At 43.7% G+C, this 14,363-nt stretch overlaps 1 long non-coding RNA gene across 1 annotated transcript in view; it reads left to right on the top strand.

Moving 5' to 3' along the window:
• The window catches only part of LOC137502915 (uncharacterized), a 62,253-nt gene that overhangs the window by 46,992 nt on the left and 898 nt on the right, over window positions 1-14,363 (top strand). The window lies entirely within an intron of this gene.

Below are 14,363 nucleotides of genomic sequence, written 5' to 3'. Positions count from 1 at the left end.
TCTGTTGGGATGGCTGGGTTCACGCCTCTGATGACGCAGCTGGGGTTGGTGTTGTTTGTGCTGGGGTCTGGTGCTGGTGGCGTTGCTTCGATGTTCTCGGACTCGGGAGCTGGTGTACTTGGTCTGCTGGTTTCCATGGTCTTGTTGTGAATTTCTTCATTAGTCGTTGGCCGGGTTGGGCTGGGGAGGGTGGTTGGGGACATCATGATGGGTATGGGGTGGGTCATAGTGGTGGTGGTTATAGGGGTATTTGGAGCGCTGCGGGCGGGAGTGGTAGCCATTGTGGTGGTGATGGTAGTGACTGAGGTGGTAAGCGGATGGGTTGAAGGATGTGGAGGTGGGATGTACGGCGGTGTTCTTATTGGTGGTGGCTGGCGAGGTGGCTGGGTTCCCGGTTTGCGTTCGAACTCTTTTTCTAGATGGGCTGGGCATGGATCTGTGGTGAAATATTTCCCGGAGATGTATATTCCATTAATCAGTGCCTGGTGGACTTCTTCTGGCGTGGCTAGTTCAATTAGGAATTTGTCCGTTGGTAGGCCGTTCTCCAGTAGCCTGGTGGCGTTGGTGGCTGCTATTCCGTGTCTGCTGAGTAGACGAAGGATTATTTCGTCTGTGGCGGTGAGATCTACGTCATTGAGGATTATGTTGGGCATTGTGGGGGAGGCCGACTTCCGTTTTGGTGTCAGGCCCAGTTTTGCTTTGTTGTCACGGCTAGGGCACTGAGTTATAGCTGGAGTGTTCCCTAGCCGTATTAAAAGTGACGTAGATCGGTTCTCAACTTGGAGAGGCGATGAACTTATCAGAAGCCTCTTATGTGGCACAGTCTGATAACTCCATACGGGAGATAATACTCCACAATGGAATTAATGCCCGCCTAGTAATTCCAAATGGTAATACTAAATTCCCATGGAGGGAATTAGATATTTTTCCACCAATAGAGCATATCAAAAATCATATCAAAAATTAGATGTTGGCTTTTTCAGGCGTTTGCTCTATTAACTAGCATTTCTTCTTAGGTCTGACACTAGACTCGTCAGAGTGGGATGTGTCAGACCCTACCCACTGATGCTGGGGTGTATGCAGGTGACTAGGACTAGGGGAATGTTTTCATTCCCCTCCCCGAAGGGGAGGGGTGGGCCACCTAGAAGGTAACGCCTTCTCTCTGGCCAGGAGAGTTGGTGGGTTTGGAGGATTAATTAGATTGTGGGCGGAGGGGATAGGTTTGATTCTGTGAAGGAGTTGGGAGGGGGTTTCGACCTCTTGGCTAAGTATTTATTGATTTTTTCAGTAAGTACAAAATATTTACAAATTACAATTTTGGTGTTTTTACATATTGGTTTTTAACATTATCAGTCTTGTTCCGATGTTTCCGGTCTTCTTGCTGTTTTCGTTAAAGATTTGTTTCCAACGTATTGTTTTTACAGTTATAGTTTGGAAATATATGGAAATATATCCCTTGCCCCCGGTTTGATTGTTTGAGTTTATTGGGGGGCTATTAGGATATTTACAATAGACGGTTACTTACTTTACATTATTTACATTATTTACAGTTTAGATTCTTTGATATTTACATGGATATTTACAAGTTTTGTCTTAATTACATTTTCCTAGTTGTTCACCGTGCTATTTACAAGTGTTGGTTTTAATTGTAATTTTACAATAATTTCTTCTTGCCTTGTTGTTGGGGGTACTCTCCTTCTGAAACATATGAGATAAATGTTAGTACATGTAATGTATACTTCTGCTATGTAGAGGGGAGGGGGGTTCCGACGAGGGCTCGTGGGGCTTTAATTGGGGAGGGGATGATAGGGTTGTGGTTTAGGTAGGTTGATGGGTTACAGGGGTTTGGGTGGCGGTAATTCTGTGGCGGGTAGGGTGTCACAGCTTACTTTCCTTACGTGTTGCCGCCATCGGGTGGGGGTGTGGGAGCGATAGTGGGTGGGAGTGCTAGCCTAGGGTTGGTATAGTGGGAAGATTTTTACTCGGGTAGTTTGTGGGTGCTTCTTATACTAATGTTTCAAGCCGGGTGAAGTGGAAGTGGGTATTCAGTCCGGAGTGGGTGGTTTGGAAGTGGGAGTTGAGGGTTTGATTGGCTGCTGCCTGGAGTTGGGCTAGGACCAGTGGTCTGTGGTATGGGTGGATGTTCATGAGGGATAGAGCTACAAAACGAATTATGTCCTCGAGGGATGGGGGAGGGAAGAGGGAATGGTTTTGTGGGGTGGGAGGGTCTATGGTGCGGAATGGGGCTACTAATTCTGGGCGGTTTTCGGGTGGTTGAGGGCGGGCTTTACATTTGAGGGAGTAGGTAGGGTGGGGCTCTCCGCAGGTGTTACATTTCGGGGGGAGCTGGGTGTTTGGGCATCGGGAGGTGGAGTGCTGCTGTGAGCAGTGGCTGCACACTGGTTTTACGGAGTTGCAGTGTGCTGTGTCATGCTTATTGTATGATAGGCACCGCTCACATCGGATGGGTTGGGGCGCTGGTGCTCGGGAGGGTTCCACCCGATGGTGGTGTCTAAAAATAGATACTCCATTGGTTAGTACGCGGTCGACGTCCTGGGAGGTTGGGAGCAAGATTCTTACCATGTAGGTGGGCCCCGTGTTGTTTTTTATCTTGAATGCTTTTTGGACGGGGATACCTTCCTCGTTTAGTTCTTGGCCTATCACATCGTCTGGGATGTCGGGGTCCACCCCACGGATTACGCAGCTAAGTAAACTGTGACGGGGTGGTGCGGGTGGGGATAGGGGTTTCAGGGGTTCGGATGAGCCGAATTGGGCTGCACCCACTGAGCCCATGAGCCGTCGTGCGGCGCCCTCCCCTATGAGCTTAAGGATGACCCCGTTATTTGTTGGGCGAATATCGGCGATTTCTTCGCGTTGAAAGTTGAAGTGAAGAAGTTTTGCAAAGATTTTTTGTGGGTTTTTAAATTCTGGAGCTGGTTCCTTGATAAGGAAGGCGTGGGTTCCAGTGGGGGCTTTTGAAGGGTCCGGGAGTTGGAGACGGGTCGTCTTGCACCGGAGAGGGGGGAGGGGATTCTTGATTGGTAAAGGTATTGGGTGGGGGTGGGGGGGTTGTTCCTGACGATTTCCTGTTCTGTCGCTTGTATTTTGGTTCTGGGTTCACTGTTGTCTGCGGGACTGGTGAGCTGTCGCTTGGATACTGGGTGGGAGGACTCTCGGGTAGGAGCTGGGTTTATAGGTAGTTGGTGGTATCTAGTACTTGAGCTGGTTGGGCACATCACGGAGTTATGTGCTTGGCTGTAGAAAAGCTGGTCCATGCCGGCTTGGGAGATGGTGGTGGTGGTAGTAACTGCCGTGCTTGAATCCATCTTGTCCACTCAGTTTATAAAATAGTAATTCAGTCACAGAGCACTGTTCACTGACGTTAATTAATTCACTGAGCACTGTAGGGCACTGGCACTAAGCAGAATTCTCAGCACTATTAACTTGCGCTTCGCGCTTCTTATCACTAGTTCTAATTGTCTGTCACTTGCTAGTGCTAATAGGTGTTGGCACTCCTGGAGATCGGTGGGTGCACCCAGTAAGACCGGGAGACACTCCTGGCTGCACTCCGTGGGCCCCTACACCAAACCAAACTGTCCTGGAGTGAAACCCCTCGAGTGCCGCTTAGTCCACCTGTCCGTCTGCGTTTTTAAGCTCCACTGGGGAGCCGCAGCGGCTTACGGTGTAGGGGCCCTCGCTGGACGGAGATAGAATAAGAGGAGGCAGCTTACTGGTCTGTAGGCGAGGTGATACCTATTGCTCCGCTAGGATGCTCTGCCGGGTGGTTTTCGCTGGCTGGCGGTTCGTCTCCGGTTCGTTAGGAAGCGCTGGCTGGCGAGAATCGCTATGCAGGTGAACTTATCAGAAGCCTCTTATGTGGCACAGTCTGATAACTGCATACGGGAGATAAAACTCCACAATGGAATTAATGCCCGCCTAGCAATTCCAAATGGTAATACTAAATTCCCATGGAGGGAATTAGATATATTTCCACCAATAGAGCATATCAAAAATTAGATGTTGGCTTTTTCAGGCGTTTGCTCTATTAACTAGCATTTCGTCTTAGGTCTGACACTAGACTCGTCAGAGTGGGATGTGTCAGACCCTACCCACTGATGCTGGGGTGTATGCAGGTGAAGTTATCAGACTGTGCCACATAAGAGGCTTCTGATGGTGGGGTGTATGCAGGTGAAGTTATCAGACTGTGCCACATAAGAGGCTTCTGATAAGTTCACCTGCACCGGGCGAGTTTGCCGTGCGCGTAGAGGCGCGCGGCTGTGAGCTTGCATCCGGGAGATAGTAGGTTCGAATCCCACTATCGGCAGCCTTGAAAATGGTTTTCCGTGGTTTTCCATTTTCACACCAGGCAAATGCTGGGGCTGTACCTTAATTAAGGCCACGGCCGCTTCCTTCCAACTCCTAGGCCTTTCCTATCCCATCGTCGCCATAAGACCTATCTGTGCCGGCGCGACGTAAAGCCCCTAGCAAAAAAAAAAAAAAAAAAAAGTTCACCTGCATACACCCCAGCATCAGTGGGTGGGGTCTGATTTTTTATATGCTCTATTGGTGGAAAAATATCTAATTCCCTCCATGGGAATTTAGTATTACCATTTGGAATTACTAGGTGGGCATTAATTCCATTGTGGAGTTTTATCTCCCGTATGCAGTTATCAGACTGTGCCACATAAGAGGCTTCCGATAAGTTCACCTGCATGCACCCCAGCATCAGTGGGTCTGACACATCCCACTCTGACGAGTCTAGTGTCAGACCCTACACATCCCACTCTGACGAGTCTAGTATCAGACCTAAGACGAAATGCTAGTTAATAGAGCAAACGCCTGAAAAAGCCAACATCTAATTTTTGAGCATTACCCTGTAGTGCTGGGCAAAACAGTTGCGCGCAGACAACCGTTGTATAAAACGGTTGCAAAATAACGTACTCCTACTAAACAAATGAGGGAGTGTGCGGCAACGCCCTACGTCTTCCGTTGTACCGGCCAGTCAGTGATGTATATAATTATATCCAATATAATTACAAACTGATATAAAGGAATTGAATTCGTTTACCAATTCACAGTCATACAGCATAACTATTGGATATTATAAAGATTACAACACGACCAAGAATGCAGTTTTCCAACCACCCTGAGCCGAGAAAAAGTTGTCTTACAAAATTGATAACAGCTTTTTTTCTTGGGAACATAAAATTCTTAAATGTATAAATAATGTATAAAACATTACATTGTATATTGTGTTAAAATTTGGATTCGATCTGATGACGTGTTTTGAGAAATAAATTTCTTGAACTTGACGCGTGGTTGAAGCACGTTTAAAAACTGACACTTCCTGCGTTCCATTTGCCATACAAAATTATTGAAGTACAAATTTAAAATTTCAAACGTTCGTGAGTAACGTGAAATAAAACGAGGAAATTATGGTGCAATTGGATTTGTATAGGCCTATTGGTTGTATCATGTATCACAAACAACCTCCAAATTCGAATGAGCATAATAGTTTGGTCGACAGTAGTAATATAATTTTTTCCTAACACTCTTCTAACTTACTATACCCCCTCCCACGGCACTTAAAGCTCTTGAAAGTGCTTTGGCCTACCCAGCGACCGCTGTTCAGCTCGAAGGCCTGCAGATAATGAGGGACCGTGTGGTCAGCACGACGCAACCTCTCGGCCCTTATTCTGGGCTCTCGAGACGGGGGCCGCCATCTCACCGTCAGATACCTCGTCAATTCTAATCACGTAGGCTGACCTGGCCGGGAATCGAACCGGGGGCCTCCGGGCGAGAGGCAGGCAAGCTACCCCTACACCACATTGTTACCTATTAAGACTACTGGAAACGTGTATTAGAGGAATGTAAAATTGCCGCGTGCTTGAATCGTAATGAAAAGGAAAATCCACATCCTCTTTCCAGTCAATCGACCGCGTCAGGAATGGAATGAATGAAGCCCCATCTAGCGGCGAGGATAGGAATTGTGCCGGCTGCCGAAGCCTGTTGCACTCTTCTGGGGCAATGATTAATGACTGAAAGATGAAATGAAATTATATTGGAGAGTGTTGCTGGAATGAGAGATGACAGGCAAAACCGGAGAACCCGGAGTAAAACCTGTCCCGCCTCCGCTTTGTCCAGCACAAATCTCTCATGCACATGGAGTGACCGGGGTTTGAACCACGGAATCCAGCGGTGAGAGGCCGGCGCTCTGCCGCCTGAGCCACGGAGGTTAAATCGTAATATTTAATTTTGTAATGCCTACACATTGTTGTACATTACTACATCGTTGAAGTCCTAATAACTCTTATACATTTATGACAAAGTTCAGTACAACCAATATAAACACAAACTGATATATGGTAAAGGAATTGAATTCATTTACGAATTTCACAGTCATAGCATAACCATTGGATATATAAAGATTACAACGCGACCAAGAATGCAGTTTTCCAACCATCGTGAGCCGAGAAAAAGTTGTCTTACAAAATTGATAACAGCTTTTTTTCTTGGGAACATAAAATTCTCAAATTTATAAGTACCTAGCTCGATAGCTGCAGTCACTTATGTGCGGCCAGCATCCAGTATTCGGGAGATAGTAAGTTCGAACCCCACTGTCGGCAGCCCTGAAAGTGGTTTTCCGTGGTTTCCCATTTTCACACCAGGCAAATGCTGGGTCTGTACCTTAATTAAGGCCACGGCCGCTTCCTTCCCACTCCTGTCCCATCGTCGCCATAAAACGTGTCTGTGTCGGTGCGACGTAAAGCAACTACCGTAGCAAAAAAAGTAAAATAAAATAATAATAATAATAATAAATAAATAAATACATTTATAAGTAGTGTATAGAACATGACATTGTATATTGTGTTAAAATTTTGATTCGAATTCGATCTGATGGCGTGTTTTGAGAAATAATTTCTTAAACAATATTACATCATTGTAGTCCCAATAACTCATATATTTATGACAAAGTTCAGTACATAGGAATGTGTATGTTGAGTCCTCAGCCCGAAGGCTGGTTGGATCCTCAACAGCTCCGCCATCAGCTGTCATAGATGGCCTGGGTATCACTGAAGAGGCGTACTAGGGAAATGAGAAGTGAGGTAGTTTCCCGTTGCTTTCCTCACCGAGCCAGAAGTTGCTATTACATATCAGTCTGCCAAGCCCACTGAAATGCATGCACCAACCGACCCTATGAGCAATATTTTCACACCATTCATAGCAGGGACTGGCTGCAGAAGGAATGGTATTACTAGCATCACTCATACCTCAGTCACTTTCATTTTGTCAAAGCCAAGGATGAGACTGAGACAGATCAATGAAAGTAACAAAATTGCTCTAGCCCATATCAGAAGACATAGTGCATTGTAAACACTACATCTTGCCAGCAAAGGCACTACACAGGAATATATGAACTATATTACATCACTGAAATCCCAGTAACTCATACATAAATCAAAGTTTACTACATAGCAATGTAGGAACAATATTACATAACTCAAGTCCCAGTAGCCTAGTCAATATTGTACATTACTTCATTTCTATATACTTTTCATTTGCATTCAAAAACATTAATTGTCGAACCTTTGATGATTTGAGGGATGTGCGACGATTATTTATGATCAGTCCAGTCTTCGAAAATATTCTCTCACATGGTACTGAAGTCGCAACCACGTGAAAATATTTCGTAACTAGTTTACTCAATGTTGGGTAAATATTACAGTTCTGTTTCGACCACTGGAGAGGATCCTGGTCCCGTGATATGACTCCATCTTCCAGATATCTCTGAATCTCCACGATGGCTCTAGAAGTGGCAGTCCCCGTAGGTTGAGCTTTATCTACCACGCTTTGAAAATGTGCCCATACGGAAAACTCATCTGGTTCATCATTGTCAGCATGACCTGGTGTCATTTCTTCAATATTGCCGGTTACTCCCCTCTGTTCATTATACTGTGCATGATGTTCTTTTACTACAAGTTCCGTGACGTATTTCTTAATGCTTTCTTTAGCTTGCTGTGAAGAATACGCATACAGCTTAAAACGGGGATCTAGAAAAGTACATAGACCTAATGTTCTGCTTTGTTCGATGTTTGAAAATCTTTATGTAACGCCTTTATTTAACTCATTCACAACTACCACCACTGTCGAATGGAAGGGTTGTTTCAAAAGTTTTCCACAAACATTTCCTAATCCAGCTGTTAACACAATCACTTGGCTTCCGGTTACGTAACCTTCAGCGCTCATCTTATGAGTGACTTCCTCGAATGGTTTCAGAGCTTTGCATAGCTCAGCACATATTCTCCATTCATCAGAAGTAAGAGTGGGAATGTCGACATTAATGAGAGCTAATGAACTCTTCACAGCATCCTGAAGCAAAGTTATCCGCTGTAACATAAACAGAGTGGAATTCCAGCGTGTGGGAACATCTTGCAAGAGTTTCTTAGGATTTTCTACACCTGAGTCGCGTTGAAATTTCAGAAGTTTTTCCACTGCAGTGGTGCTTCTTTTGAAATGCGCTACTATGTGTTTAACTTTGTCCAGTATAGGCTTTATGGTTCTTAGTGCATCCTGAACAGCTAAATTGAGGGTATGCGCATAACAACCAAAATGCTTCCACTTAAGTTCGTTAACAATAGCATTCGTTATATTGGCTGCGTTGTCACTGACAGCAATTAGTACTTTATCGGACAAATTGAAAGCATCAGTAATGCATTTAATCTCCTTAGCGAGATTTTTACTCGTGTGAGATCCTTCTATTTGTATACACTCAAGAAGGATCGATTCTAGCTTAAAATCAGTTGACAAGTAGTGGGCTGTGAGGGCAAGATAACTTTCGTTAACACTGGAAGTCCAACAGTCTGTTGTTAGGCACACATTTCGGACATCTTTCATTCTTTCCAATACGTTTCGGCATTGTTCGTAAGCAGCTGGTATCAAATTTGAGGAAATTTGTTTCCTATTTGGCAACTCATATGAAGGGTTTAGAGCTGAAATGAAACTAGAGAACCCATCATCTTCAACCAGACAAAATGGTTGAAAGTCTTTTGTGAACAGGCGGAGAAGTAGCTTATCCATTTTTTTTTTTTTTTCTGAACAACATTGATCTTCCTTGGAATGTAATTTGAAATACTCGCTTGTGTCCTGCCTTTAGAAATGTTGGAAGAGGTAGAAGCTCCACCGTTGTTGTTTCTGTTGTTGGCTCCTGGAGTTAGTGTGACAATCACATTTTCAGTTCCACTTGAAGAGTGTGGCCTAATTGGAGTGGGAGCGTCAATGTCCGAATCATTTGACACGTCTGCTGTTCGCCTAGTAGTTTGTGTAGTAGAGTCTGCTTCTGCTTGTAAATTCACAGTAGGGTGTTTCCTTGATATATGATTTTTTAAGTTCGAAATCGTGGAACGGTACGGCATTTGTAACCCACACAAATCACATTTTGCAGTTTTATTATTAACATTAACAGCACTAAAGTAAATCCACATATGACTGGTTTTGGAGCGCTCACTCATTTTTCCTTCCTTTGACAACACGCAGCAGCAGCCAGCAACGTTATTGCGACAATGGTAACTGCATGCAACAATTAAAATTACTGTTTTAGTGTTTTGTCCAGCCGGAGTAGCTACGAGCTGAAAACTTCAGGAGGTGCCACATTCGTATTCCCGCGCTAACTGCTCTCGTAGCGAACTTCAACCAGTGACGTCACCGAGAATATAGGCCTGCTTCTCCCGTAGATTCCAAGTGGCTTCTGGTCAGCTGTGTAAGTGTTTATTACGAACAGGCAGCAATCACACTACTAGAAACGAGACTGGTTCCTGACCTTGGTCTTATATATCCTACCCTTTCTGGCTGACGTAAGCCCCAGGCTGTCTCTTGAAAATTCTGGAAAGTATGTGTATTGTGTAGAGTGGTTCCTGACTTTGGTCTTATATAATTATCCTACCCTTTCTGGCTGACGTAAGCCCCAGGCTGTCTCGTGAAAATTCTGGAAAGTATGTGTATTGTGTAGAGTAGTTCCTGACTTTGGTCTTATATAATTATCCTACCCCTTCTGGCTGACGCAAGCCCCCTGGCTGTCTCTTGAAAATTCTGGAAAGTATGTGTATTGTGTAGAGTGGTTCCTGACCTTGGTCTTATATAATTATCCTACCCCTTCTGGCTGACGCAAGCCCCAGGCTGTCTCGTGAAAATTCTGGAAAGTATGTGTATTGTGTAGAGTGGTTCCAGACCTTGGTCTTATATAATTATCCTACCCTTTCTGGCTGACGTAAGCCCCAGGCTGTCTCGTGAAAATTCTGGAAAGTATGTGTATTGTGTAGAGTAGTTCCTGACTTTGGTCTTATATAATTATCCTACCCCTTCTGGCTGACGCAAGCCCCCTGGCTGTCTCCTGAGAATTCTGGAAAGTATGTGTATTGTGTAGAGTAGTTCCTGACTTTGGTCTTATATAATTATCCTACCCCTTCTGGCTGACGCAAGCCCCCTGGCTGTCTCCTGAGAATTCTGGAAAGTATGTGTATTGTGTAGAGTAGTTCCTGACTTTGGTCTTATATAATTATCCTACCCCTTCTGGCTGACGTAAGCCCCAGGCTGTCTCGTGAAAATTCTGGAAAGTATGTGTATTGTGTAGAGTGGTTCCTGACCTTGGTCTTATATAATTATCCTACCCTTTCTGGCTGACGTAAGCCCCAGGCTGTCTCGTGAAAATTCTGGAAAGTATGTGTATTGTGTAGAGTAGTTCCTGACTTTGGTCTTATATAATTATCCTACCCTTTCTGGCTGACGTAAGCCCCAGGCTGTCTCGTGAAAATTCTGGAAAGTATGTGTATTGTGTAGAGTGGTTCCTGACCTTGGTCTTATATAATTATCCTACCCCTTCTGGCTGACGCAAGCCCCCTGGCTGTCTCCTGAGAATTCTGGGAAGTAATAAGTATGTGTCACAGCCAGGTAGTGGGACAGTTTCTGAGTGAAAATTGGCTGTCAGTACAGAGTACAGACCACAACATTATAAGCACGCAGGACGAACCTCGCGTCAGCCAGAAAGGGTAGGATAGTTGGTGTCGTCCTGATTGCGAACAGTCTAGATTCCGAACAAGTGGGTACCTGAAGGGGATGATTTGTGTTTGACACACATTAGATTGCGAACAATTGGGTACCTGAAGGGGATGATTTGGGTTTGACACACATTAATGGGTCGAGATTGCGGCCAGGCATAAAGTAGAGGCGCTTAAGCGAAAATATAATGAGCAATAATATATGATTTTATATATGTCACGCTGCTTATCTAGGTGGATTGTGGCAGCAGTATGCATCACTAGAGGCACCTACAGTCTTCTGAAGTTCTTTAGAAAACCGCTTTAATTATTATCAGGAAGATTTGAATTTATTCACAAACCAGCTCTGGCAATAAAGAAAGCGGCAAGAAAAATCAACCCTCATTTGGTACACCAAGTTCTGGTGCACACAATTGGAATACTGGGTAATACACAAAAAAAAGTTAAAAGCATGTAAGAAAAAACTCGCTTGTTTCCAAATAAACTGACTATTTGACTTCTTTTGTATTATTTTGAATAATAATAATAATAATAATAATAATAATAATAATAATAATAATAATAATAATAATAATCAGTATTCTAAAGCTAATGCCTTGTCGATGCAACCACTCACTTCTTTCATTGGCATAATAATAATACCGGGCGAGTTGGCCGTGCGGTTAGAGGCGCGCGGCTGTGAGCTTGCATCCGGGAGATAGTGGGTTCGAATCCCACTGTCGGCAGCCCTGAATACGATTTTCCGTGGTTTCCCATTTTCACACCAGGCAAATGCTGGGGCTGTACCTTAATTAAGGCCACGGCCACTTCCTTCCAACTCCTACGCCTTTCCTACCCCATCGTCGCCATAAGACCTATCTGTGTCGGTGCGACATAAAGCCACTAGCAAAAAAGAAAAAATAATAATAATAACCTATTAATAATATAACTCCTACTAATCCACCATAAACAACTACCCCTCTAGTTATGTTATACAATAAAAAATATAATCTTCTAAATGGTAAGATTACCTCAAACTAAATTATTAAACATTTTCAATAAGAAACATATTTTTAAAAATATGGTTAGGATATCTAAAACATCCCAATGTACCAGTTAATGTTAATACTACCGGTACTAGAACAAAAATTACATATGAGACTTTTTTGAAAATTGTATCTGTATTGTATCTCACGTCAACACGTCAACACTAATCTCTTGTTCGCAGTCTAGACAGGTATATCTAGTTGTTCGGAATCTGGACGGTTTTTGCCTTGTTCGCAATCAAGACACAACCGGATTAGTCCAAGGTCAGGAACCACTCTCGTTTCTCGTAGTGAGATTGCAGCCTGGGAGACTGATTACCTCGCATCGGGTAGGGGTATTTCAGTCGCCTTGATAAAGAATACTGCAATGTATTCGAAACGTCGGCAAACTGTACGTAATATACAGAAAACAACAAAACGGATCAACCCGAAAAAAATAACTAAATAATCCAACTAGACTAGCCGCCTTAACGACATGGCTACCAGACGGGCTTCTTATAAAACTGAGAACATATCCATCTCAGCTTCCCAGAAATATGTTGAATTATGGGCTAAATGAGCATTGCGATGTAAGAGAGCTGATAAAGTTGACGCTAATAATGAATTAGGTCAGTGCATTTCCTTCCACAAGACTCTGAACGAGATTTGGAAAATGAACACCCTCTGTGTGTGAGGGATTTAGAATAACGCCCACGGTATCCCCTGCCTGTCGTAAGAGGCGACTTAAATTGGGAGGTGGGTTGGCGACCACGGGGCCCTTAGCTGAGTCCTGCCATTGTTCCACTTCCTTCTGCCAGGCTCCTCACTTTCATCTATCCTCTCCGACCTCCCTTGATCAACTCTTGTTCTTTTCCGACCCCGACGATATTACAGCATTCGAGGCCTAGGGAGTCTTCCATTTTCACGCCCTTCGTGGCCCTTGTCTTTTCTTTGGCCGATATCTTCATTTTTCGAAGTGTCGGATTCCTTCCATTTTTTTCTCTCTGATTAGTGTTATATAGAGGATGGTTACCTAGTTGTACTTCCTCTTAAAACAATAATCGCCACAACCTGGAAAATGAACTTCTGGGCTTCCCAAAATATTCCTATCATAGACATGTCATCAGTACTACACATTCAAGAAATGGCAATAATCAGGTGACTACATAATTATTAATTTTCTATTGTTATCCTGAACGATTTTCTTGTACAATTTGCTTTACGTTGCACCGACACAGAGAAGGTCTTATGGCGACGATGGGATACGAAAGGGCTAGGAATGGGAAGGAAGTGGCCTTGGCCTCAATTAAAGTACAGCCCCAGAATTTCTCTGGTATGAAAATGGGAAACCACAGAAAACCATCTTCAGGGCTGCCCATAGTGGGGTTCGAACCCAGACAAAATTGTAAAATAATAATAATAATAATAATAATAATAATAATAATAACCTGCTGGTTGCACAGCGTACCGGTAACTTTATTGATACGGTAGTTTATCAAGAGAACGAGAGAACTGTCAATCTGTTTACATTTCAACGACGTAACATGAAGACGAGTTCATTTCATACCTACTCCCCGAAAGTCTTAAAAATCTACTACCGTAGGCCTATATAACATAGAAATTACAAATATATATATCAGAACATCAACGTAATTTACAAATCCATAACGAAATAATCTTAAACTACTGTACTTTCTGCGACCTACAAGTGGAATAATACTCGTAGTTCTCTCCCTTCCTTAAACTTGATTAATACCTAAATTTTTAGTTGTTCGTAAAAGGTTGAGTCTCAACTCACGATCGCCTTTGTGAGTGTGCCTGTCATTACAGAGTCGGATTTGAAGTCATGTTATGTTTTCCTATTAGTTTTAAATGTTAAATGTCACGGCATCTAAAGATCCAATAATTCTGTATTTCATGACTGAATGGAGGCTAATTAGAATACCTAACAAGATCAACTCTAAAAATACTCGACTAACTGCACCTTACAACACTCAAGCCATTGAATCTAGGGTAGCATTGTCTATTATGGGTTTCCGTGAGGTCCGGCGATTCATTCAATAACTTCTGAGTTACACTGGAAAACCCCAGTGTCAAGAAACCCAACGATTGCGGAAGGCAGTTTTGTATACGTACCAGTTGCGAAACCTGAAACGCTACTTGATCGGTGCAGACGAAGAACGCAACAGCAGAGCGCAACTGCAACTGCTACTTTCTCGCAACGGTTTCATTCGACAACGGTTGTGTTCCGGAAACGGTTGCGTTGTATCTGTCCCAGCCCTATTACCCTGCCAAGCGACCTCTGTTC

This window comes from Anabrus simplex, chromosome 13, assembly GCF_040414725.1.
Source record: "Anabrus simplex isolate iqAnaSimp1 chromosome 13, ASM4041472v1, whole genome shotgun sequence".
Lineage (NCBI taxonomy): Eukaryota > Metazoa > Arthropoda > Insecta > Orthoptera > Tettigoniidae > Anabrus > Anabrus simplex.
This window is presented reverse-complemented; position numbering and strand designations above follow the sequence as displayed.